The sequence below is a fragment of the Fukomys damarensis genome, unplaced genomic scaffold, assembly GCF_012274545.1.
Source record: "Fukomys damarensis isolate Sample0158 unplaced genomic scaffold, DMR_v1.0_HiC HiC_scaffold_15, whole genome shotgun sequence".
Lineage (NCBI taxonomy): Eukaryota > Metazoa > Chordata > Mammalia > Rodentia > Bathyergidae > Fukomys > Fukomys damarensis.
In genome coordinates this window covers 39,341,681-39,364,017 of record NW_022900927.1, presented here as the reverse complement: position 1 = coordinate 39,364,017, position 22,337 = coordinate 39,341,681, and the positions used below count along the sequence as shown (strand labels likewise).

General features: G+C 37.8%; 1 protein-coding gene across 5 annotated transcripts in view; it reads right to left on the bottom strand.

Annotated features, from left to right (window-relative positions):
* Glipr1 (GLI pathogenesis related 1) overlaps positions 1–22,337 on the bottom strand; it is a 74,712-nt gene that overhangs the window by 14,925 nt on the left and 37,450 nt on the right. The window contains exon 1 of one of the 5 annotated variants that reach the window (XM_019209831.2): positions 17,870–18,026. The exons of 2 other annotated variants lie outside the window; for them this stretch is intronic. The gene's annotated coding sequence lies outside the window, so the exon portion shown is untranslated. Of the gene's footprint in view, positions 1–11,059; positions 11,544–17,280; positions 17,804–17,869; positions 18,027–22,337 lie in introns of those variants that run through there. 2 more of the 5 variants (XM_010639565.3, XM_033763784.1) reach the window with 2 other exon arrangements.

The following is a 22,337-nucleotide window of genomic DNA, read 5'->3' as shown; positions in this document are numbered from 1 at the left end:
TTTTTTTTTTTTCTGTTTTTTGAGACAGGGTCTCATTAAGTTTGGGCTGTCTTGAACTCACTATGTAGCTCAGGCTGGCCTTGAACTTGAAACAATCCCCTCTTGAGTGCTAGGATTTTAGGCACGCACTACAGCCATCTGATTTTTTTTTTCAATGAATTTATTGGCACTTTTTAAGTGTACAGTAGAGGTACATTTATCATTGGGATCTTGTAAGCCATCTGATTCTTGACAAAGGGACCAAAAACATGTTGGAGAAAAAGAAAGCCTCTTTAACAGATGGTGCTGGGAAAACTAGACATACAAATGCAGAAAATTGAAGCTAGATTCTTTTGCAAAAATCAATTCAAAATGGGTCAAAGACCTAAATTAAGATGTGAAACTTTGAAGCTGCTAAAAATAATCAGAGAAGCACTTGTAACCACAGACACAGGCAAAGAGCTCTTGAACAGGACTCCAAAAGCATAAGCCGTAATAATAAGAATTACCAAATGGGCCTACCTCAAATTGAAGTTTCTGCAAAGCAAGAGAAATAACTGACAGTGGAGAGAGCCTATAGAATGGGAGAAAACTTTGGTAGCTACTCTTTTAAGATAGGATTAATATCTAGACTATCTAAAGAACACAAAACAGCACCAGAAAATCAAATAGCTCAACATGGCAAATGAATTGGATACTTCTCGAACAAAGTACAAATGGCCAGTAACTATACAGAAATATGTTCAACATTTTTAGCCATTAGGACAAGGCAAATAAAAAATACATGGAGATTCCATCTCACTGCAGTCAGAATGGCTATCATCAAGAATACAGAAAGCAACAAATTCTAGTGAAGATATAGGACTAAGGAAAGGAAACATTCTACACTGCTGGTGGGATATAAAGACAGCCACTATGGAAATCAATAGGGAGGTTCCTAAAAATAGCTCTCCCACATTACTCAGCTATACCACTCCTTGGTATATACCTGAAGAAATTAAAATCAGCATACTATGGGGATATCTGTGTTTACTGTGGCACAATTCACAATGGCTAAAGTATGGAACCAGCCTGTAGTGCTCATGAACAAAGGAATAGATAAAAATAAAATGGGTTTCATATATAAACCTCCAGTGGAGTACTGTGCAGTCATAAAGAACAAAATTATTTCATTTGCAAGGAAAATGGATGGATATCCTCATGTTAAGTGAAAAAAACTAGATTCAGACAAGTATCTTTATCCAGTTTCCAACAGATGGGCAGGTGGGCTGTTTCCAAGTCTTAGCTATTACAAACTGTGCCGCTATAAACATTGGTGCATATATATCTCTGTGGTATGACTCTTTTAAATCTTTTGGAAAGATACCAATCAGCCCCCCCCAAAAAATATAAAGACCCAATTCAAAAATGGGCATCTGAAATGAACAGACATTTCTCAGACAAAGAAGTAAAAGCAGCAAGTAAATATATGAAAAACTGTTCCACATCACTGGTCACTCGAGAGATGCAGATGAAAACAACACTGAGATTCCACCTCACCCGACAAAGGATGGCTGCTATCAAGAACTCACACAATAACAAATGCTGGTGGGGCTGTGGGGAGAAAGGAACCCTTCTTCATTGTTGGTGGGAGTGCAGATTGGTGCAACCACTATGGAAATCAATGTGGAGATACCTCAAAGAACTAGGTCTAGAGGTTCCATTTGACCCAGCCATCCCTCTGCTGGGTATCTTTGCTTCCCATCTTCTTACAGTGATACTGGATTGGGTTTTGAGCACAAGAACAAAAAATATGAGGCTACAAATCAAGCAAATTCAGTGACATTTGTGGTTGCTTGAGCAATTCCCACTGAACACATATAATTCCCAAGAACTACCATTATGTTGGCACCGAAATGAATTCATCAATTTTTCTTGAATTTCCTGAAAATAATTATCAAAAGGGAAAGTCTGCCATCAGAAAAGCCATTCTTATCGCTTCTCGGCCTTTTGGCTAAGATCAAGTGTAGAAAAGCCATTCTTACGGTACCATGAAGAGCAATTTAACTCCCCAGAGCCATATTCTCAAATTTCTCAATTCACTTTACACTTCTGCAACAAATGCCCATGGAAGTGGTTTGCCACAGACCTAGAAGTAAACACAGCCTCCAGTTCTTAGGCTAAGAACTTTGCTATGAGTTTTCCCACTCCATTCCATGTGTCTTATGCCATGGTCTCCTCTATTAGTATGCATGTGTGTTTAGAGAAATTTGTTTTTGATGCTTACCACTGAATAGTGACATTTCAGAAATTTTTAACCATCTTTTTTACTCTTATTATTTACTTTTTTACAGTGAGGACACACTATTTTTTTAATAACAAAATAAACTAAAACTTCTTCTTTTGGAGAGCGATGGCATCTTTAATTTAAAAGTTAACATGTATTCACAGTCTGCCAAACTCATACACAGATAAAAGACTAAAAACTTCTTGGCATTTCCCAGTATTGTGATTATCAATGAATGATAGGATATTTCTTGTCTTAGCATGTTTTACTAGAGTCTCTTATAGAAAGTAACACTTTATGTGGCTAATTTGTGTGGCTGTAATTTTATATATTATATGGAAAAAAATCTTGCCCTTGCTGTACTCTTTTGGGTTCATCTGTTTAAGATACATGATAAACATTTTTATTTCTGGGGAGAAATGACAGAATTCTTTATATTCTTGTTTTCTCTAATTAATCTAACTTTGTGAACACTTTGGTCTCCAAATGCTCTAGTACCTATTCTATTGGAGCACGGGGTTGGAGCTGGGAATGCGCAAAGGTGAAGGATACAGAAGATGTACTCTTTTGGGTTCATCTGTTTAAGATACATGATAAACATTTTTATTTCTGGGGAGAAATGACAGAATTCTTTATATTCTTGTTTTCTCTAATTAATCTAACTTTGTGAACACTTTGGTCTCCAAATGCTCTAGTACCTATTCTATTGGAGCACGGGGTTGGAGCTGGGAATGCGCAAAGGTGAAGGATACAGAAGATCCAGAAGAAAGGAGACCTATTCTATTGGAGCACGGGGTTGGAGCTGGGAATGCGCAAAGGTGAAGGATACAGAAGATCCAGAAAGGAAGAAGGATGCGAATATTTCTTTTCAGACAAAACTATCACTCTTACACTGCCTGTGTGATTTTGATATAATACTCTTGTAGGCTAGTTTATACAAATTTACTGCAATCCATACCCTAGTTCTATAGTTAACAGTGAAATATATTCTAATTTTTTAAAAATTTCTAAGTATTTTTTTTATCTTTTTATTGAGTTTACTGGTACAATCTAGGTATACAATACAGTTACATTCATCATTGGGATTCTGTACCTTTACATAATAGGTCTTGATTCTCATTTTTTCCCCTTGTCCCTGCCCTCCCTTCACTCCCTCCTCCCCTCCCCACTTACAAATATTTTATTTCCATTTTTTCAGTTTCTTATAATTTTTAATCCATACTACAAAAGTGGTCTTAGCAAATGCCCTTATGGAAATCAACATCAAAGAGTGTATTGATTAGAATGAAACACATTAACATAATAATCACTGGCAAATTAATATGAATAATGGAAGGATTATAGGGAGATTGCATGAATGAGGTGAAAGTACTATAGTAACCAAGCAGCCAAGCATAGGTGAATAAAAGAGCTGTTGCCCGGAACTGCCATTCCATAAGAGGCCTCTGTTCCTGGCCTTTGACTCCAAGGCTGGCTGGTCCTAACTGGAGTATCCATTGAATGAGATTCTCTTCTGGGTGGTGTGTTTAAGGGCAAAATGTGTTTTTGTAACTGTTTGCTGATGAATGTTAAGACATTTATCAGAATTTGTCCAAGATCTGTTTGCAGAGTAGCATAGCATAGCATCATGTATTCAGGTTGTAGGGCAGAGGAAAACAGCCTTTGCCTGTCTTGGCTCCAATCGCACGAGGCTGCTCATAGTCACCAAAAGAACACTGTAGAGACCAGATGGGAAGAATGAAGCCTAATTAGCCTCCTCAGCGAGCACCAAGGAGAAAGAGGGCATACAAGTGTGCTAAGAGCATGCAGGGAAAAGTAGAAATACCTGAGGTTAAGTTGTTTACCTGGAGAAGTACCGTGGGAGGTGGGAGACAGATGAATCCTGTGGAAATCTTAACTGCTTGTGTCCATGTCTGAGTGAATAAAGCCAAGGTGCGCCAGTCATTTGGAGCTCTATCTTGCAGGGAGATAGGAGCCTGCTGGCCCCCCAGATTTTAATCTCTTTCTGTGTCTCTATTTTTAATCTTCATCAACCCTTGGTCAGGGTTGCTCAGCTAGTAGTTTAGATCAGTAGCTGTGATGATAAGCACAGATCTAGGCTTTGCTGCATTCATTCTCTCGTTATGCTGTTACAATAAACCTTGTTCCTGTCCATCTGCCAGTCTGTCTTTTTCTCACATCTGCATGCAAACACACCTATCTGTCTACATATCTATTGGTATTCCCTTTACAGATTAAAATATATAAAAAAGTTTAAATAACTGAACCAGATAAGCGTGGGTCATTAGTCATTTGTTAACCTAAGATCTAATTGCAAATCCTGTTTGGAGTTGTTAAGGGAAAGTTTAAATCAAAGCTTATGCCTGGCTGTATGACTTTGGGCATTTTACCTGTATTTTTCCTTACCTATAAAATGATAATGATAGTATTAATATTAATATGTCATTGGGTCGATGAAACCATAAAAAGCATAGAGAGTGCCTGTCATATAAGTTCTTTATGCATTAACTATATCTAAATATTTGTGACATTTAATCTAGAGCATTTTCATACTGTACAGCATTACATTTATGTAAAAGAATCAAACTAAATTAGTTGTTAGAAAAAATTGTTAAATATTATTGCTATACATTCACAACTTGTTCTAAATGGTGTTAGATTTGTTACTTAATAGATTTTTCATCTTGTAATTTTTCATGCATCTGCTTTTGTTATTCATTGGACAGTCTAAATGAATAATTTATAATTTACATTATTTTATATTAAAAATGGATACATTGATGACAAAATGATGTTTGATAGTTTTTTTCATACCAGGGATCGAACTTGACTTTGCACTTGCAAGGCAGGCGGCAGAACCACTGAGCTAAAACCCTACCCTTTCATAGTTTTTCAACATTTCTAGGGACTTAGATGAAACATGGTAGGCAAATGCCACCTCTTATTTAAAGATACTTCTCATACAAAAACACTGGCCCAGGCCAGATGTGGTGGTGCACACCTGTAATCCCAGCACTTGGGGAGGCTGAGGCAGGAGGATCGCTGTGAGTTCGAAACCAGCTTGGGCTACATAGTGAGTTCCAGGTCAGTCTCAACTACATAGTGAGACCCTGTCTCAAAAAACCAAGACACTGGCCCAGACAAATGCTCTTACTAAAAAATATACTCATATCTTCTAAAATAATGCATGAAGCAGAAATATAGATGTTTTAGTTATCAGACAGAAGCACTTAGATTGTTATGCTTTGATGCTTTAAATTTATCATGTGTTTCATTTCTTTACTCAACTATTAAAGACAGATTTAAAGTAATTGCTCTTTTAAAATACACAGATTTAAGGACTGAGGATTTAGCTCAGTGGTTCCACCACCTGCCTTGCAAACGCAAGGACCGGAGTTCAATCTTTGGTACCAAAAACAAAAACCAAAAAATGTAGATTTGTAAAGTTGACTATTTAATGTCTTTTGTTTAGTTTGGATGATTTGGAGTTATATGTGCTTCTCATGAGTAGCTTAAATTTATTAGTATATTCAAGCTTAACTGTGCTTACAGTTAATGTTTTATAATTACTAAAGATTCTGCTATGTTGTATTTCCTTTCAATTTCTTACACTTAAGGGAAGAAATAATTTTGTACTCTTTACTACTTTCATTTCCTCAGTCTCTTATATTAATAATAATAAAACCAGAACTTTGTTCTCCAAGTAGAGCCAACTGCAGAAAGCTCAGTTTGTAATTTGATAGTCAGACACACAGCCCTGCTATTTTGCCCAAAACTACTTAACACAGGACTTCAAAACTTTGCAAAATAATTTACAAAACATTTTTCTATGGGCTTATTTCACATTAGCTGGGAAAGTCTATTTCCACAAAGAGCTTATGCTACTTTTCCAGACTCCGGTCTTTTGTTTTGTGCAGCCAATATTCCAGGGGTTTTTATTAGGGCTTCCTCAAGGAACTAGACCATCAGAATGGGTCTTGAGTCAAGTGCTCCGTGGCATGTGCTTTCAGTCTTTACTTAATCCTCTCTGCTGTCTTATAGGATTTGGATTAGGAGATAAATGCAAATAATAGTACCCATGATGTTCAGAATCCCCCTTTCTTTCAAAGTTTAAGGAATTTTCTCTTGGGTCAAGCAGCAGTTCTTTCTTAGGAGGCTCCTTAGTCTTCATGAAAATAAGATTGTGATCAGACACACCCACATGTGCTCAGAATTAGATCTGACTCAACGGGAAATCCCTTCCCACTGACTTACTAGGTGTTAGCCCACTCCGCAAGGCCTTTCCCGTGTCGCTGTACCTAGCCTCATGCTCCTCTCAAGCATTCACCCACGACATGTCATCTCCACCCAGCATCTTCCCCAGTTCAGGACACTGTCATTCAGCCTTCCAAGTTCTAAAGCAAACGTCTTGGAGTTTCTTTCAACCACTTGTCACATATAAGGCATTAATAAACCCTATTTATCTTTGAAATATATTCAAAAGTCAACCACTTTTCACCACACCTCCATTAATTCATACTTGGTTCTTGTGTGGATTATCACAGTAGCTTCCTCAGGAGTCTCCCTTCCTTCCTTGCTCTCTGTATTACATATCCTTCTACCAGATAGTCTCATTCTTACTGTTCCTCATTCTTCTACTCAAAACCCTCCAAAAGTTTGATTTGGAGATGGACAAGAGTAAACACCCGCTGTCTAAGCTTCTAATTTTGCGGAGAGGAAAACAACAGAGTTTTGTAGATTACAGTTTAAGAGATGGTAGTTTTCTAGAAAGGCTGGTAGCCAGCAGCTGTAGGAAAGTTTGGATATTGACATCACTCAGTAACAGTAACAATGGTTGTATCAGCCAGATCTGCTCATCTGAAGGAGGCCTAGTTTGTAGACTATTTTTCCAACCACATCCATCATCCGGTCAGCCACCTCGTTTCTTTTAACACATCTTTCCTTCTAATTTTTATAGAATAGCTTTTGTTCACAAGTAGGAGTCTTGACTTTTTGAAGAGTAAGAAGCAAGAAAATAAGTCTAGCAGTATACAGTACAGTATACAGTATACAGTATACAGTACCTGGTTTATGAACTTAATTTGTTTTAGGGTTTTGGGGAAGATGGCTATGTTTGTGTGGGGAAGTTGGCCGTGGTTGTGTGTGTCAACCCAGGTGGAGTTTGTGAATGAAAGCAAAATTTTGCCAAACACTTGGTTTGCAAACAGAAGTGTTCAGAAACTGAGGCATTACTGTACTTCTAAAAATTCCCTAACACTTTGGTGTACTTCTTTCAGTCTTATGTACACACATGTACATATACATATACACATATTATCCTGTATATATAGGATATACACACACATACCTCTATATATACATACATACACTTAAATATACAAAATATACATACAGGGAATTTTATCGAGGCCATAATTCTGTATAATGTCGTATCTTACATTTTTCCTCCTATCATTTCATAAATATGCTTCTGGTTTACATAACACGTTCATGTTAGACATTTAGATTCAATTTTTCAATTCATCTTTATTACAAATAATAACTATCTATCTGTAAGGAATAGCATTCAATTCTTAGAACTTGTACTAATTCTGTGTTTCCCTCAAAATAAGACCTAATAGAAAATAATTAGCTTTGAAAACTAGAGATCAAAAATTCCAGCCCCAATCAGCCTATCCTTGCCTTACCTGCCTTACAGAGGAGTCACAGAGCAAGAGAATAGTAATGGGGAGTTATAGGTCAGAAGAGTGGCCATGTAATATGTAGAGTCAGTGGATAGAAAATTAGTAAGAGCTGGGGATTTAGCTCAGTGGTTCTGCCGCCTGCCTTGTAAGCACAAAGACCTGAGTTCGATCCCTGGTGCCAAAAACAAACAAACAGAAAATTAGTGAGAAAAGACATCAAGAGGATAAGGGATATTTGCTAGATTGATTTAACAGGATTCTTGCTGAAGGCAGGCCATGGTGACCAGATACTAAGGGTGGGAGAGAATCTCTCTAAACTGACCTAATAGGATTTTTGCTAAAACTGGGTTCTGCTGGTCTAGCAAAGGGGCTAAGATCAAAGCCTAGAAAAGGAGAGGGCTCAGCTTATTTTGGTTAAAGAAAAGTCTTTTCAATGTGCAAGTTAAAGTGTTTATTATTTTTCTTTCTTTGCATGCTAGATTTTAGCTTACTACTTCCTAATTTTAGCTGATCTTGAGGTACACTTTTTCTAAAGAAGAATCTACAATAAAATTTCTGCATCATGCCTTTGACTTGTTGCATAGTATAACGAGACAGCTCCCAAAACAAATTTACAATGGCTGAGATCCATTCTGCTCATATTTAAATAGAGCAGATTTTAAAAAGTAGATTTGAAGATAATGTTAAGAGAATTGAGCTACATGGATTTCTAAAGTTAAACATTGCTACATTTGTCTTTCTATAAATAATTTTAAAATTGTCTTTAGCATGGATAATGTTTTGGAAAAAGGTTATGTCCTTTTGTATTTTTTAGTTTAGTAAGAATGTTTTGAGGTTGAAATAAGTAATCCACCTTTAGTACAAATATCTACATGAGGCTTCCCTTTTTTCCTCTACAGAGCTTTGTTGTTCAAATTTTAGTACAGCAGGAGAAAAGTTTTTACTGTTTAATCTGCCAAATTTATTCATTGCCTCTGCTGAGATGATCTCAGAAAACAATTCATATGCGTTAGCAGTTCTACTACCAGCTTTTCCTTAGCTGAGCAAAGATCTTTGTACAAGCTGCAACTTGTGTGTAGGAAAATCAGCTCTCCACAGAGGCTGACAGCTGGTGTGAAGTTACCATAGTAACATACCCTCCTCTTCTGCTTTTTAGTTTCAACTCCACCCAAGACTGGGAAAGACTAAGAGGAGCGTGCTGGACTATTCTACTAATGGTGCAGCTATATTCTACCAGTTCTTTCTGGTCCCTGAGTACCAGCTTTGTTATTTTCCATGACAGGAGATAGCCTGGTATACTCCATTAGTGTTTACTTCCTAGGATCCTGGAAAATAGGTGGGTATGTTGCTAATGAGGAAGCTGAGGGTCAGAGTCAAGTAATTTCCTCAAGTTTGCATACTAAGTGAAAGAAGTGAATTAAACTTAGGTTGTTTCTCTTCTGCCTAACAATGGCTTCAGCTTGATATGCATTTATAATGTTCACAGGATGGGGATCCATTAGTGATTTTAATCAGCTCTTCCCAGTGTTTGAGAACCACTGTTTTAGACCATACTGCTTTTTGGCCTGACGACATCGGATCCTTTCCTCTGAATTCATGGTGTCTTGGCCTATCAGCACCCAAATCCTCCCAGTTTCTCCTTGTTGCTTCCAGAACACTGTTACATAGCCTTCCTTCCCTCAGTAACCTTTGAATTATATGACATTCTTTTAGTCCAGTCTTACCATCATAATTCTAACACTATATAATAAGGACTTACAGGCTACTTTTGACTTTTTACTTGGGCCTGCACATGCCTGATAATGTAACTAAAAGCAGAATGAAAGTTTCATATCTCTGCTTTAATTTTTGTCTTCTTTGCTACTTTAAACTGTAGGTTAGATTCCTGCTCAACTTTTCACTTAGATCAATCATTTAAGTACTATGCATCTAAAATTCCCCTTTCTAGGTCAAAAATCACTAAGAGTAACTTAGACACTGTCAAGATTTGTAGGTACATTATAATCAACAGATTATCAACCACCAGCTTTTACAACATACTATTCCAGACCACTGCGGTGGCACCTATGAGTCTCTAATCACTGCTCTAAATCTGAAGGCCTAACTCCATCTTGCCTTTTTTTTTTTTTGAGTCATTCTGCAGAAACACTGAATTCCAGAAACATAAATAGGATCAATTAATATCCTATGACAAGAGTAAGGTTATATCAACCAGTCTGAAGTTTAATCAAAATTCCTTATATAACAAAATACGGGCATCCTTATATTTGAGTCACCACAGATGCAAGCTGACGAAGGGCAGCTAAAGTGGTCACAGCATGTGCATGCCCGCACTCACATATAGCGACCCATTAACAAACTCATGTACCTACTTCCTATTAAACTACAACTAATTCTTCTGTAACCACTTATGACTTTATTTCAGCTCTGTACAAAATATTTACAAATATTCTTTGCAGAATAAGTAAATCACCTGAAGGTAAACAGATGCTGTCTTCTCAGTGGCAGCGAACATAAGAGTGAGCAAAGCTACTACATACATTTTCTTTTTGGGCTCCAGCACAAGCAAATGTCACTTGCTTCTGGGACCCAAGGAGTTGTAACCCTGGGGCCCTGGTCGCACACACCTTCCTTTCCCCTGCCATGACTCCCTCAGATTGACAAGTAGGATCAAGCGCTTGTGGCTGGAGGAGCAGATGCTGCAACCTTTGTAGAGATAAGAGAACAAACTTGCGGAGGGGAAGACTGGGCACATCTGCCACCTTGTCAGCTCTGGATCGTGGGAGAATTTTTTTGTTGTCTAGATGAGTCTGCCACTGAGTTATTCCACCTGGATTGCAATCGCCTCAGGTGGGGCTACTGCCGTGGGTAGTGGCCACTGTGATCTTGTCTGGGTTTAAAGTGCTTAGTTGAACATGTGGACACCTCTGCTGAGCACTGCACATGGGTATACAGGGAACTGGGTGCAGCCCTTCCAGCAGGTTCACTTAGAGAAGTCACCCACTGAGAGAAAACAGTGCCAGAAAGAGCAGAAGGATGAAAGTACGTGCCTTCATTATACTGCACTCTGACTCTTTAAAGCAGCAAAAGGCACTCTCTATTTTCAAGATAAAGCTAACATAAAACCAACCTTGCTTCGCTTACAGGAAAGTTAACCCAGGCCTGAGACTTCCCCATGCTCCCGAGGCCTGTGGGTGCTCCAGAAGCTCGGGGGCAAGTTCGGCTGTTTCTGGCTCCTGCCACAATCTTCATTCTGTGCTCTGTCCCTTCCTGGGGTCGGCAAGTTTCTACTGACATTTCCAGCAAGGCAGAGACACTGCTGTTGAGACAAATCAAAGCAAGGCAATGCCAAGGTAGAGTGGGGCCTAGATGGGAGGAGAAAGGAGATTTGTGGTAAACAGGAAGGAAGGAAAGGCGGTGAGGAGGTGGGCACTTGGGCCTTTTATAAGCAGCAACTCTGGTGAATGTGAAATGTTCAAAGAGCTGAGTAGAAAACAAACTTCTGGAACTTAGAAGCTTATCCTTCTTATAAGGACCATTTTCTCCATGAAGGAACTATTAAAGGTTGAGAATACCTTACATACTACCTGTATATGATTCTAAAAATAGTAAGAAGTGTTTTCTATAAATAATATCTCTTGTACAAGGAAATGGGGTGTGGCATGGAAGGCAGAGACACCAGTATAGGAATATTCCTTCCCACTGTACTGGAAATGCCCACATGATTTCCAGGCCGAAGCTAGGTCGGATTTATTCGGTAATCTAGTTCATGTCTGATTTCTTACCAGCTAATAGAGATGCCCCTGAAAAGGCTCATCTGGGTCCTAGGCTGGAATCCTCTGCCCTCTCACTTTCATTCTGAGGCCTGACTTCTTTAGCAGCGGCCCCTTCCTTCCTGTGGGCACCGGTAGAGAGAAGTCTAGGCCCAGAGCTGGGAGCCCAAGCAGTTAGGAGCTATGGAACCCACATCCTCCAACTGGTGGGGAGGCAGCGAGCAGAGCTCAGGTGAGCCAAGGGCTGCGCCCAGGCCCAGAGCCCTGCAGTGTCAGCCGCTCTGCTGCTGCCCCAAGCCAAGGCTAATGCAGACAGGCAGGAATGGGTAGCAGAAACAGAACACCCTTAGGTGAAACCCTTTTAATCAAAGAAATTCCTCCCTCTCAGTCCTTCCATGGAAGGGCAAGGCCTGACTGTGAGCGGAAGATGCCCCTGTGGCTGAGTTCAGGGGAACAGCTGCAGCTAGAACTTTGGGGCCCTCTCAAGGGCCCTCTTCACCACTGCCCATGCAGCTGCTCCGAGTGTCACCATCAGCCCCATCACTGCCAGTTCACAGAGCGGTTGGGCCTTAGGTTGGTCTTAAATGTTTCAAAAAATTGAAATTATATTCTGTATCTTTTCTGCTCACAATAGAATGAAATTGGAAGTAAAAAAAAAGAAAAATGTAAGAACTGTACAAATACATGGAGACTGAACGGCACACTTTTCAAAGGGGAAATGAAAAGCTTCTTGAACCAAGCACGCACATAATCACAGCACTATGGAAAGCTGAAGCAGGAGGACCTGAAATTCAGTGTGGGCAACTTAAAGACTTCGTGAAACCATGACTCAAAAATAAAAAATACTGAGGACGTAGCTCAGTGGTAGAGTGCTCCTGGATTCAGCACCTTGTACTACAAAAACAACCTCTTGAAACAAATGAAAATGGAAACAGCATATAATGAAATGTATGGAAATTAGCACATAACTAAATTAATAAAACAGTTGTAAAAGCTAAATCCTTATATCCAAGATGAAAGATTTCAAATAAACAACATAATGGTATATCGCCAGGATTTGGAAAAACAAGAACAAATTAGATCCAAAATCAGAAGAGAGAAGCAATACAGACCATGTCATGTCATGGCTTGATCTAAAATGTAGGCTCGTGTTCAGAGGCAGGGCTTTAAAGGGGTGATTGGATCAGGTGGTGCTGTCCCCATCAGCGGAGTAATCTGCTTCATTTGTTCCTAGCTATGTCTGCTGAAGGGTACAGATCCCTGGGAGCATGCCTTTGGGAAGTGTCTCTCGCTGTGGCTCTTCCTTAGCTCTCTGCTTCTGAATGCCGTGATGTAAGCAGCTTTCCTCTGCCATGATATTTTTGCCTTGAAGCCAGCCAACCACTGACTGAAAGTTCTGAAATTATGAGCCAAAATAAGCCTTTTTAAATTTGTTTTTTTTTTGCTACCGGGGATGGAACTCGGGTCCTTGAGCTTGCGAGGCAGGCCACCTAACCGCTGAGCTAAATCCCTGGACCTAAGCCTTTTTAAATTTAAATTGTGTATGTCAAGTAGTTTGTTCTAGTGAAATAGAGCTTTTATTGTATAAAGGTGCAATCCCAGGATACCTAATTTGCTCAGGCCTTCTATGGTAAAGGTGTGTTGCATTTTCTCAGATGCTTTGTATTCATTTATTGAGTTGTGACCATGTGACTCTAATCCTTCATTCTGTTGATTTGCATTTACATTGTTAAATGTCCATACTAACTGAAATGCTCTACAAATCAATGTAGTCTCCACAAAAATGCCAATGATATTCTTCATAGAAATATAAAAAGCAATCCTAAATTTCATACGAAAATAAAAAAGACCCCAAAGAGCCAAAGCAATCTTAATCAAAAGAGCAAAGCTGGAAACATCCATAATTGCTGACTTCAAGACAAAATGGCATGGTATTGTAAAAAGCACAGATGTAGAGCCCTTGGAACAGCATTGAGACCCCAGATACAAATATTTGTACTTACAGTCAACTCATTCTTGACAAAGGCAACATAAACATACATTATAGGAAGGAAAGCCTCTTCCATAAACAGTGCTGGGAAAAGCAGATATTCACATGAAGAATGAAACTTGATGACTATATCTTACTCAAGAATCAATTTAACAAGGATTAAACACCTAAATGTATAACCTTAAATTAGCTACTCTAAGAAAGTATAAGGGAAACACTTTAAGACATTGGTAGAAGCAATGTTTTCTGGAAAGGACTCCAAAAGAAGATGAAACAAAGACAAGAACTGACAAATTGGAATACATCAATCTAAAAAGTTTCTGCACAGAAAAGGAAACAATCAACAGAATGAAGAGACAAACTACAGCATAGGAAAAAAATATTTGCCAACTCTTCATTTGACAGAGGGTTAATATCCATATAAGGAACTCAAATGATTTAATAACAAAACTGATCTACTGATCTAATTTTTTTTTTTTTTGGTACCGGGGATTGAACTTGGGTTCTTGCACTTGCAAGGTAGGCCACTGAACTGGTGAGCTTAATCCCCAGCCCTTAAACTGACCTAATTTTAAAATGGGTAAGTTATCTGAATAGACACTTCTCCAAAGAATATAAATGGTTGACAAACATAGGAGAGAATGCTCAATATCATTAGCCATCAGAGAAATGGAAATAAAAAACTATAATGAGATACGAATCGGAATGGCTACTAACCAAAACCAGTAAGTAAATACTGATGAAGATGTGGAGAAAAGGGAAGTCTTACACATGGCAATGTAAATTAGTACAGGCATATGGAAAATAGCATGAAGTTTTTGCAAAATCTCTATAGATCACCTATCTGGATCTAGCCAAAGAAAATGAAATCAGCACATCAAAAGAATACCTGGCCATGCATGTTTGTGTGGCTCTATTCAGAACAGCTAAGATATGGAATCAGCCTAGGTGCCCACCAATAGTAGTATCAATAATCAACTATTATTAAGCCATAAAGAAGGATTCTGCCATTTGCAGTAAAATAGATGAAACTGGAGGACATAATATTAAGTGAAAAAGAAAAAAGCACAGAAAGACAAGTACCACATGTCTTTTAGAAATAGAAGCTAAAAGATGTCCACAAGAGTAGTTCAGTGAAACTAGGGATCAGAAAGGCTTCAGATGCAGGGGTGCACACACTAGGGTTCATGCCAATGGGGTGGCCCTTCAATGCATAGAGGAGACCTGCTGGGAAACCACTGGATACAACTCCTGTGTAAGCAGTCATGCAACTAGTGATGCTGTTGCCTTCAGACGCACATAAGAATCCTTAGCTTAACATCAAATGTAGTTCAAAAGGACCATAAATTATTGTAATCTATTATGGCCCATAATAAATTATGATAATAATTAGCTGATGTAAGGAAAGGAATGACTAATAGTATTAGAAATATTTTTAAAATAATGCTTTACAAAATGTTACAAATGTTGCAGAGTGCATTCAATAAAAAAATGAGATAACAATTTAAAAGCATAATAAACTGCTGATGTAATATTTGTATTTGGATGTGCAGGAATCCTCCCAGTGTTAAAATGGAGTAAACTGTTACAATATAATTTTTCCTTTGGCCAATGATGTCAAACCATAAAAATGTGCCACCTGGGGGGGGTCCACCCTAGCTATGCCATTGTTCTCCTGGGGTAAGAATGATGGTGGAAAAAATGTGATTTATTTTTTCAGGTTCTATACATGTATTAACATAGCACACTGAACCTCATTATTATGTACAATATATACTAATAAAATGTTGACAAATTGGTGGCCTTAAAGTAATGTTTGAGGGAGAATAAGAAATGACTCCATTATTTCTTAAGATGAGAAAGATTTAAATGTCAAAGGGTTGTAAGATTTCTTCAGAAAAATTATGACGATCTCTGATATATAATTCTTAATGAATTTTTACTTTGAAAACCAAATATGAAATAGAATACTCTCTATTAGTACATCATTTTGCTAAAAATCATGCTAACTCCCTCTGAGAGCACTCATTTGATTCTCTGTGTCCAAGATTAGCCCACAGTTACAAATTTCAGTAAAACATTGAAGCTGAGAAAAAACAATCCCAATTTTTACTTTCATATTTCAAGAGAAAGTATTTAAATATCTCCCACATTTTATTTTGAATTTCTGATCCCTATTTCTGATACCAATTATCTGAAGATAATTTTGATGGCAACATTTAAAAAAATCATAAGTTAAAACAAGATATATGTACTTTGTAAATAGATGTGCAGAAACAAATAAAATGGATAGATTGATGCTTGCATTATGCGCTGCTTACATGATGTTGGTAGTGCTGCTATATTTATTCATGAGTTGAACCTGATAAGTATCTTATTTTAGTGTTTACATTATAAGAAGGAATATAAGCTATGACTGGTTAAAGAGGTAGTGTAGTTAATACAGTCTAACAGCATTAAATTAATACACAATTCAACTAGGTAACTAGTTTTAATTAGTTAATTTCTTACTTCTGAGCAGGAAATTATTTTGAGCTTGCTCAACCCAAAGGAAATGGTGGTTTCAACAGCAAGGTTTCTATTTCTGTTGAACACGAATTCTCAAATTTTTTCTTGCAGACTTTGGCTAAAGTAGCTTTTAAAACATGTCTTGCCTCTATGGCTTCAGGGAAAACTTTAAAAAATATTGAACTTAAAAATATTTAAATATCTTAAATTATGCATTTGTATATTTTAATAAAAATAAAATTTAAGAAAAAAATTTTTTGAAGCTTTAATTTGTACCTTTAATATGAGTAAAATACTATTCTGGGTCTTTGTCCCAGAAATCTTATGTCCCAGAAGTAGCTTTGAAACTGTGGCTATCTTGTTAGCTTTCAAGTAGGATGAAGCCTCAAAATCTTCAGAGTTCTTGAAATGACTGATATTTTTCTTTATTCTAATGTCAGTTTCAGAAGTGGACTTCTTCAAGCATACATACCCATTCTACCTAAACTGTTGGATCTACTAATGTTTTTATATTGACTTTAATTTTTTCTAGGACTTCTAGTAGTATCCCTGTCTTATTTTTGATTTTAGTAATTTTCTTCTTTTTCTCGTTCAGTATTAATAAGTTCTGGTTTCCCTTTTTACTTGACCAAAATAGATTACCTCCATTCTTGCCTCAGTGTAGGATAGGATTCTTTGCAATTTCTGATTACAAGAAGGGTTAAAGTATTAGGCTAAAGCAGTAGAGTGCTTGCCTCAAGGTTCTAGGTTTGATCCCTAGCAAAAGACACACATACACACGCATGCATGCCTGTACACACGCTTACACACACAAAAAGAAAGGGGTAACATAACTGACAAGTATATATAGAGTAAATATGGAGCTAACGTCCGAAAGTGGAAAATTGCATTAAGAAATGTCTATTTTCAGTATTATTTAAGGTATAGGTTAAATACAATACCAATTATAACAATACTAATACTAATAAAATATTTCTGGCCTGTGGTTTTGAATGCAGAAGCTTAGAAATCTCTACTCTCTCCTAACAAATAAAAAGCTGGCCAAACAGGGTTAGCTGTGCCCCAAATAAAGTGACTCACCTCTTCCAGAGCAGAGGGCAGGAACAGACACTGCAGGGGGAGTAGAACCAGGGTGGGCGACCTGAACATCAGTGATGAATTGCTGGAGGTTCAGTAAGAAGCTTGGGGGTTTAAACCTCCAGGGGAAACCCAGGCATCGGAAGCTTGTCTCACGCGGATTTTGCGTTTTACCTCTCAGAGCTCTACCAAGCCCGCCCTTATGGTAAACACCTGAGGAAACTCCTAGTGCGTTTTGCAGAGGGAGGAGCAAAGTAACCATTTTGAAATGCCCTAGAGCACCCTGATTTTAATAAGGTCAGCCCTCAGTAAAAACTAGGTAAACACGGCCTAGCCTCCTGCAGTTTTATCAGATCCAGCTGACCTGAGAGAAGGAAAATACCCAATTCCAGCCACATCTAGCCATCCTGTCTTACATAAAGTGGAAGAAAGAACTGAGGAGCAGCTGTGACATTCGCAGTCCAGAGACACAGACTTACTAAAAGACTAAGACTTAATAGCAGGACTATAGAACACCTTCCCAACACTTTCTTTTGATCTGAATTGTTCTATAAAGTACCAGATAAAGTTGTCTGATTCTGCCACCACTTACCTTTTTTCTATCCACATCTTTCCTTATACATGTTTGCCCAGCCAGAGAAGGCAGCCAAGAAATACTTCAAATACTGAGAAGCAGATGGCATGACGAAGCTCTCTCCTCTGTTCATTGGCAGTTGCCATTCACAGCATTTAATACATACGTTGCCTGTGGGACTGCATCACACATACAGAAACACACACATTCTCTGGGATCTGCTTTAGTACTAAGAGAAAAGGTTAATACACCCCATCAACCCTGTGGATGAAACTAGTGGTCACATTTCTATAAAACATCACAGATTACTGAAATTGTAATGTTTGTCTAGGAAACATGAAACTAAATCTCTGCTCTTTAATAAGGACTGGAATAAAAACTGGTTAAAAATTACTCGAACAGGTATGATACGAGTTATACCTTTTATCTCTAGTTCCTCATTGCCTACTTCATCTCTTAGAAACATTTCACCTGGTGGCCTACCTTTATTGATTTTTAATGTGAGTTTTGTAAGATATTCTTTTAATCTTGAATGCCATTCCTTGATCTGATGGTATCTCAGTTTGGGTCTTTATGTGTTGAAAGTTTTTTGGTATTTTGGGTCTTTGTCAAGGCCTCAGTTTCAAAGTTAAATTTTCAATATGAGAGAAAAATGTAGCTAAAATTTACTGGCCCTATAAGTAATGAGCTATGTAACCTTGCGATCTGTTTCCCAACAAAAATATAAATGTATTGGCTATTTATGTGGAAAATCCAAAGAAACAAAGCACATTCTGGAAATGTATCTATTGATATCTATTTATAGCCCCAAGGAACACTCATCTCAGGAACCTAACACTAGAAAAGCTTGAAAAAAATACATTTTGTTGTCTTAATGACTATTATTTTATTTCTCAAAATCTGATTAAATGATATTGACGTAACCAGTCTATATTTTTAGATAAAGGATTCACTTACATCCAGAATCCAAATAATATTTTTATGGGTTGTTCAGTGTCCCATTGAGTCATTTTATAAATAGACTGAGTCATTATACAATCAAATGACTATCTACCTAGCTCATCTATTTTTCTCATTAACAGGCTATACCAGCCACACTGTATGTAACTGACCGTTTTGCTGATTAGAAATTTTCTGTTAGCTGATATTCTTTGAGATACAAATTTCTATTAATGAATTATTGTCATCCACAAACCAAGCTCCATTTTTTCCCCTTTTCTGAATACAGAGATTCATATAGTGGATCACAAGCCTTAAATGTTAGAGACAAATCACCTTATGGGGACGGTTTTGGGTCTAGAAAGATGGCTTTCTCTTGTTTACAGATGCTATGGTCTCGACCTAACCTACGGTACTTGCCTTTACAGATAGGTGCATTCCTTCTAGTTTTCCCATCCAAAAGACTTGCTTGGAGGAGTGCGACTAACTGACAGTCTTCAGTTAAGTTGCGGCACCTTCGGAATCTGCCCAGTATTCCAGGCAGGCTCACGCTTTTCCTGGGAGGTTCCACTCGATGACTAAGCATGACGGCTGTATTAAACTGTTTTGGGGCAGCACACACTTCTCTGAACCTGAAAGAACTGCACGAAGGATTTCTGTACCACAGCTCCCCCTTGTGTAGATGGGCGGAGATTTCCTCAGAGCTGCTTTGTAGCCTGAGCCTCTTCATATTGAATCTTCTTTCTGGGACCCCCCCAACTCCTTTCACAGGTGTTAGGTATGCTTTGTAATCTGAAGTGTTTCTTACCTACTCTGGGCTTCCTGCACCTATTATTATTGTTATTATTATTATCGTTATGGTGTGTGTGTTTCAGTAAAACTTTACTAATGGACTACTGCAATTTGAATTTTATATAATTTTCAATTGCAACAAAATATAGTTCTTATTTTCTTACAAAATGTATCTATTTTAGAACATATTTACAGAAAAATTATGTAGACACTACAGTTTCCATATAACTCATATCCACTTTCCCCTATTATCAACATCTACAGCTTGACATTTTCCATAGTTAATGAACCAATATGATATTATTAAATAAATCCTACACTTAATTCATTGTTTTTACTTAATATTCTTTTTCCGTTCCAGGATTCTATTCAGGATCCATAAGCTCATTAGTTGAGTTTCTACACATAGATTCCTGTTTGTGATATTCTCTCAGACTTTCTTTGTTTTTTATGTTCTTGACAGCTTTGAGTACTGGTTAGTATTTTATGAAATCCTCTAGAAACTTGTTTGATGATTTTCTCCTGGTTAGGCTGGGATTATATGTTCTTGTGAAGAAGATCACAGAGGCAAAGTGCTATTTTTTTATCGCACCAAATCAATAATATATTTTATTAGCCTGACATACCACTGTTGCTATTGACATTTATCACTTGGCTGATGCAGTGTTTGTCAGTTTTCTCCACTGTAAAGTTATTCTCTCCCTTTTCTCATACTGTGTTCTTTGATGCCTCAGTTTTTATTGGCCAGTAAATCTCTTTCATTTATAACTTAGCCTTGACATTGCCTTCAGGAGATTGAACCAGCAGTTAGTTTTAATTGTGGTAAAGAAAGTAAGAAGTGGGGCCAGGCATGGTGGGGGCATACTTGTAATCCCAGCACTCAGGAGGCTGAGGCAGGAGGATCACTTTTAGTTTCAAGCTAGCCTGGGCTACATAGTGAGACCCTGTCTCAAAAAAAAAAAAAGTAAGAAGAAATCACAATTGCTTTCTTAAGTTACTGGATGGAGCCAGTTTTTGACCATAAATCCACTGACCAAGGAGGATTCTGAGTTCCCAGGAGAAAGCAACTAGGATATCCTTACAAGTATGTACTTTAAAGATTTGCTTAGTCCTTTCCCAAAGGGATCTACGATGTTTATTTAAATGAATATATACTTAAAAAGAGGAATGTCCACATAGTTTGAAGACTACTGAACACAGGTTGTGAATTGACACTGATATGCACAAAACCAAAACATCATGATGGGCCACTGTTAGAGGCAGCCACATGGAGTTATGTAAAAGGATATTAGCCAAAGACTAGCTTACATTTAATCTACCTGGTCGACTGACACACTGCACGGTCATTTCTCTGGCCCCGAACATACAGTTGTTAGTAAGATAATTGTAGAGTAACTTCCATATTGGGTCCTTGGCTGCTATGGAGGAAGATGAAGTGGAAACCTCTCATACTACTGACTTAAAAATAGAAAATCAAAACCAATATTTTACCCTGGGGATAGTACAAAGATTAGTTCACTTCAAAAGATCTTAAAAATGAAGGAATGGTAGTTCTTCCATTCATATATATTTTTAATGGACTTCTCTGGTTTCTACAGAAGGCAGATAGATCCTGGAGAATGCTCATGGATTACCGCAAAGTAAAACAAGTAACAAAAAGATAATAGCTTCCATGCTAGATACTGTATTATTATTTGCACAGAGTCATAAGGCTTCAGGTATGCTATATGCAGCTGTTACTTTGGCAAATATATTCTTTTTTAAAAACCCAATTGGTCAAGAGGATTTTTTGCATATGGATGGGAGGGATACACTTTCTCCCTAGAACTATGCTAATCATCTTACCCTTTATTAGAATATATTGAGAAGAGATCTGTACTCTTTGGAATCCTGTACACCTTCACATTGATCTATTACATCAATCACATCATGTGGACCTGTCAAGAAGAACAAGATGTGGCTAATAATGCTGAGCTTTAGTAAGATGTATGTACTCCAAACGTCTTGCAACTTTAGTAAGAATTTTAGGTAGAGATTTAGAAGAAGAAAGATGCTAAATAACTTCCTCAAAAATAAGTGAAAGACAGCTGCATTACTATACCCTACTGCAACAAAAGGGGCACAGCACCTAATTGGATACAAAGGGACCATGTCTCCAGAACCCCCTGTCATGTACTGCGTGTTGGCAGACTCACTAAATCATGAAATTAGCAGGGCCAGCTACAATATATATGTAAAATGTAGAAGGTACATCTGGAATCAAACCCAAGCAGGCCCTGAGGGTATGAATAAACTACATGAGCAGATATTCTAGATTTCCATGTCACCCCAAACAGTTGTCCTGGTGGATGCTCTCTGCTCACCATATACTGAGGGGCTCCTGAGCCATCAGATAAAGGAAAAAAGTTACATCTTGGTTCATCAATTGATTGGCTTGATAGGTAGGTAAAAAGATTAAAAAATGGACACTTATTCTGGATATGTATTTGACTTTCCGTAGATTCTCAGCTCAAACCACAGAGCCTGTGGTTTCTGAGATCCTGATGAATGGGAGTAGAATATCACAAAGGCATAACCCAGTCAGAGGTTGTACTTCATAGTGAAGGAGAGCCCAACTATGGAATCCACTGATGCATTAATACCATGTTGTTGGTCTTACACAGTAATAGAATAATTTCTTAAAGGGAAAGCTAATGCTCCAGTCTATAGGCAATATTCTGCAAGAATATGTTTCTAGTGGGACGCTTGTATGACA